The sequence below is a fragment of the Heloderma suspectum genome, chromosome 2 (genome assembly GCF_057233095.1).
Source record: "Heloderma suspectum isolate Gila_16-S chromosome 2, 16-S_ref, whole genome shotgun sequence".
NCBI classification, from domain to species: domain Eukaryota; kingdom Metazoa; phylum Chordata; class Lepidosauria; order Squamata; family Helodermatidae; genus Heloderma; species Heloderma suspectum.
Window position 1 is genome coordinate 398,237,797 of NC_139459.1, and position 5,169 is coordinate 398,242,965.

Here is a 5,169-nt window from a genome sequence, read left to right on the forward strand (position 1 = left end):
AGGATTCTGGGGGGGAGGAACGGAGCGCCTCCCCCCCGTCCAGGATTCCGGGGGGAGGGACGGAGCGCTCCCCCCCCATCAACATAATCCGCGAAAGGTAAGTGCCTTTCATACATCCCTAGTCAGCAGACATCAAGAAGGAACCAACTGTTAAGGACGAACCAACCTGATACTACAGTTAAAAGTTCAAAATGAGCAACACCAGCTGCTGTAGGTGAAAATAGCAGGTAGACACCAGATGGTGCCTGAGTGATCATTTATACTGCTCCAGAGTCATAGCCCTACCACAAAACAGAGGTGATATGGGAACCAAAACTTATCAGGGATGGAGGAAAGGAAATCAGCATTGTCCCTTTTCAACTGGGCGAATTCATCAGATTGGGATGGAGAAATATTACATCTATCCCTGCATAATTACTTACAGTTGGATGTACATAGAAGGAGGATAGGAGAAGGAACTTGGAAAGACTCGAGCGTGTAGGCTAGGTAACACTCCACTAATGAGGAGGTCTCCTGGTCTGTACCAATTGACAGGATCAAATTGATCTTCCACCAAATTCAGTGGGCATTTTGCCTCCAGCATCTCCCAGGCTGCACAGGGCATAAGCAGAACTAGCAGCAGAAGCAGCAGTAATGCGCTCCGCATGGCTCTCACAGTCACCTCCCTTGTGGCTGCTCTCTCGGAAGAAGCCAAAACCCTCTCCCAAGATCAAGACTGCAGTCAGTGACTTTGCTAATACAGGTGGAGTCCAGCCGGGGCTTCTGATCCACAGGGGATGTTATTAAGCCTCACACCAGCAGCATCCCTGCCCGCCCTGAACCACAGCCCAAGCGCTCAGTGGTGCGCAAAGCATTCATGCATCATTCATTTCATGCTCGACAGAAATTGCCTCATGTTGCACCTGATTCTAATGTTTATGTTCTTGGTCTCATAAACAATCTTTGGGGAAATCCAAAGAAGAAGAAAAGGCTAAATCCCCATTATTTTCATAATTACACAGTGAAGGGATCTCTGAAGTCCTGAACTCTCTGTGTAGCTCCATCTGCCAGTCAGTGTGTGGCTGCAGAAAAATATATTTGTGAGAACTTATCAATGAGCCACATACTTTTTTCCATAGGTCAAAGAAGGGGGCAGACTATCTATGCCAGAATTTTTCTTTTCAGTGAAGAAAAAACTCAAAAATCTTTCCATGTTTTTTGAAGGGCGGGATAAACATTTGAAAATGGAAATACCATTAAATACACCAACTGATGTACAGACAAATAGATATACAGTAGAAGAGCAGAGTTTACTTTATCATGCCCACCCCCTGAAAGATGGAGGTTCTTAACATGCTTCTTTCTTAACATCTGCTAAGCCAGGTGGGCCTGAAGGCTGCAGATGAAGGGTGCTATTACAAATGAATCCTACTGTATGCTAATTTAGGTAAGGTAGCCTGCATTTGGAAAGAGAGGCTCTATTCCAGTCTTGGAACTTCAGGACATCAGAAGACCTACCTAGTCCAGCATTCTGTTTGCATGGTGGCCAACCACATACTCCAATCCCACAAGCAGGGAATGAGTGAAATAGCACTGTCCTGCTCATGTTCCCCAGCAACTTGTGTTCATTCATACTGCTCCAGAATCATAGCCCTACAGCAAAACAGGGACAATATGGGACCTGGGATTTATCAGGCAAGGAAATCACCATTGTCTATTTCCAATAGGCCTAATACATCACATCTGAGTAGGGATGTTGGAGAATTCTGCCACAGACTCCAGTGAGGTCTCCCCCTCCCCGCCACCCTCCGAAATCCTGCCTGGAGTGGACCTATCTGGAGGTGGATGCGGTGGCAGCTCCGGCTCGTCTTCCGGCCACTGCCGGGCTGCTGCGGCTGCAAATGGCAGCCATCGTAGTGGCCGCCATTTGTGAACCTGCATTAGGCCGTGATAGGCTACGTAAATACTTACGTAGCCTATCACAACAAAGAGCAGGGGTGCAAATGGCGGCCGCTACACCATTTGCGCCCTTGCTCTTTGCCATAATAGGCTACGTAAGTATTTATGTAGCCTATCATGGCAAAAGGCAGGGACGCAAATGGTGGCCACTACGCCATTTGCGTCCTTGCCTTTTGCCATGATAGGCTACGTAAATACTTATGTAGCCTATCACAACCTAATGCAAGGATGCAAATGGCAGTCGCTAAGACGGCCACCATTTGTGGCCGCAGCAGCCCGGCGGCTCCGCAGCCTTGCCGCGGAGCCGGCTGGGGAGAATTCCAGGGGGAGGGACAGATTGCCTCCCCCCCACCGTGGATGCCCTGGACTGGAATGAGATAAGGGATTCATACATCCCTACATCTGAGTAGAGGAACATTATATCCATCACACATAATTATCTACAATTAAATGTAGATAGAAGGAGTTTATCTCCCAGGGTGGACAGTGCTTGTCCTCTCCCTAGGCATCTTGCAAAGGCACTTGAGGTCATGCAACACTCTTGTTCCCATAGAAAGGAGCACTGTGTCTGCCTAGGTGCATGCACTTCCCACCACAACCAGTTCATATTAGGGAAGTTGGAGAATTCCGCCACGGATTCCAGGGAGGCCGAATTCCAGTGCATTTGGCCTAGGGATGTACGAAAGTAGGGATGTCAGAGAATTTCGCCACGAATCTCGGGGAGGCCGAATGCCAGCGCATTCGGCCCCCCGAAATCGGTGGTGAAACGGTCTGCCCCCCTGCCCCCCCGGGACGGGACTTAACGTGGGCGAATCTCCCTGACGGCGGCGGCTCCGGTGACAGTTCAGAGGCAGTGCGGCGGTGGCGGCTGCGGCGGCCGGTCTTCCGACCGGCTGCTGCCGCTGCCATTTCCAGTAAAAAAAACCCACAAAAAGTGATAGGCTACGTAAAGATTTACGTAGCTTATCACGACTGCATTTTAAAAAATACCGTGATAGGCTATGCAAATGTTTACATAGCCTATCACGGCTGAGTAAAAAATAAAACAAAAAACTGCACGTACGGAAATGGCGGCACCCATGGGCTGTCTAGTCTACGTAAACATTTACGTAGACTACAGCAAAAATAAGTGGAACGCAAATAGCGTAGACGCTACGCCATTTGCGTTCCCCTTATTTTCGCTGTAGTCTATGTTAATGTTTACGTAGACTAGACTTGCCAAAATAAGGAACGCAAATGGCGGTGCCCATGGGCACCACCATTTGCATACACGTGGTTTTTTTTTTTTCACTCAGCCGTGATAGGCTATGTAAACATTTATGTAGCCTATCACGGCTGACTGCAGGGACGCAAATGGTGGCCACTACTATCTTTGCAGACCCGGCCGGCCAGGATTCGTGGCGGGAGGGATGGGGCGCCTCCCCCCCGGCCAGAATTTCGGGGGGAGGGACGGAGCACCTCCCCCCCAACCGCTAATCAATTTCGTCATAAGGTAAGTGACTTTCTTACATCCCTATACAAAAGTAGGGATGTACGAAAGTCCCTTACCTTTGACGAAAGTTGATTTGCAGTGGGGGGGAGGCGCTCCGTCCCTCCCCCCGAAATTCTGGCTGGGGGGGAGGCACCCCGTCCCTCCCGCTGCGAATCCTGTTCTGCCGGGACTGCAAAAGGCGGCGGCCATAGCCGCCGCCATTTGCATCCCTGCAGTCAGCCGTAATAGGCTATGTAAATGTTTACATAGCCTATCACGGCTGAGTGAAAAAAACAAACAAACCCACGTGCACGCAAATGATATTTGCGTTCCCCTTATTTTCGCCATAGTGTACGTAAATGTTTACGTAGACTACACGTGCCAAAATAAGGAATGCAAATGGCGGCGGACATGGGCGCCGCCATTTGCGTACGCACTTTTTTTTTTTTCCACTCAGCCGTGATAGGCTACGTAAACATTTACGTAGCCTATCACGGTATTTTTTAAAAATCTAGCCGTGATAGGCTACATAAATGTTTATGTAGCCTATCACTTTTTTTTTTTTAAACTGGAAATGGTGGCGGCTGCAGCCGCCACTGCTGAATCGCTGCCGAACCGCTGCCGCTGCTGCAAGGGATATTCGCACAAGGTAAGTCCTGTCCCGGGGGGGGGCAGACCGTTTCGCCACCAATTTTGGGGGCCCGAATGCACTGGCATTCGGCCTCCCCGAGATTTGTGGCGAAATTCTCTGACATCCCTATACGAAAGTCACTTACCTGTTCGATGAAGGATTCTCGAAATCCACGGAGCCGCTGGCCGGGGCTGCCTGCAGCCAGAAATCTAGCCACTGGGCAACTTCCTTCCAGAAGGACAAAACAGAACAAAACAGCGTACGCAAATGGTGGCAGCTACGGCGGCCGCCATTTGCATTCCCTACTTTTCACCGTTTTATCTTACATAAATATTTACGTAAGAGAAAACGGCGAAAAAAAAGGGAATGCAAATAGCGTAGTGGGCGCTATTTGCGTTCCTTTTTTCCCGCCGTTTTATCCTATATAAACATTTACATAGGCTTTTACGGGGGAAAAAAGAGAACACAAATAGCACCCACTACACTATTTGTGGTTCCCTTTTTTTGGCCGTAATTGCCTACGTTAATAGTTACATAGGATAAAAGGGCCCAAAATAGGGAACGCAAATGGCGGCCGCTGTAGCCGCCACCATTTGCGTACGCCGTTTTTTTTTGCTTGGCTTGCCATGATAGGCTACATAAATACTTATGTAGCCTATTATGGCAAAGACCCAGATAAAATGGTGGCTGTGGCAGCTGGTTGAAAGACCAGCCGCCGCCGCTGCCGCTAGAGCTGCTGCCAGAGCTGCTGCCAGAGCCACCACCATCCGAAACATCCACCCCAGGTAAGCCTCATCCCGAGGGGAATCCACGGGGGGGTGGGGGGCAGGCCGTTCCACCACGGATTTGGGGGGGGCAAATGCCAGTGCATTCGGCCTCACTGAAATCCGTGGCAGAATTCTCCGCCATCCCTAATTCGGCCCCGCAGAATCTGTGGTGGAATGAAGTAACCCCCCTGCCACCCCCTGAAATGGGCCCAGAACGGAGCCTACCTGTTTGAGGCCATCTGGTGCTCTGCAAATGGCTGTCGTGTCTGCAGCCACCATTCACCTTCCCATGAATGGCTGTGATAGGCTACGTAAGTATTTATGTAGCCTATCAGGGCTGACGCAGGGATGCCATCTGCGTC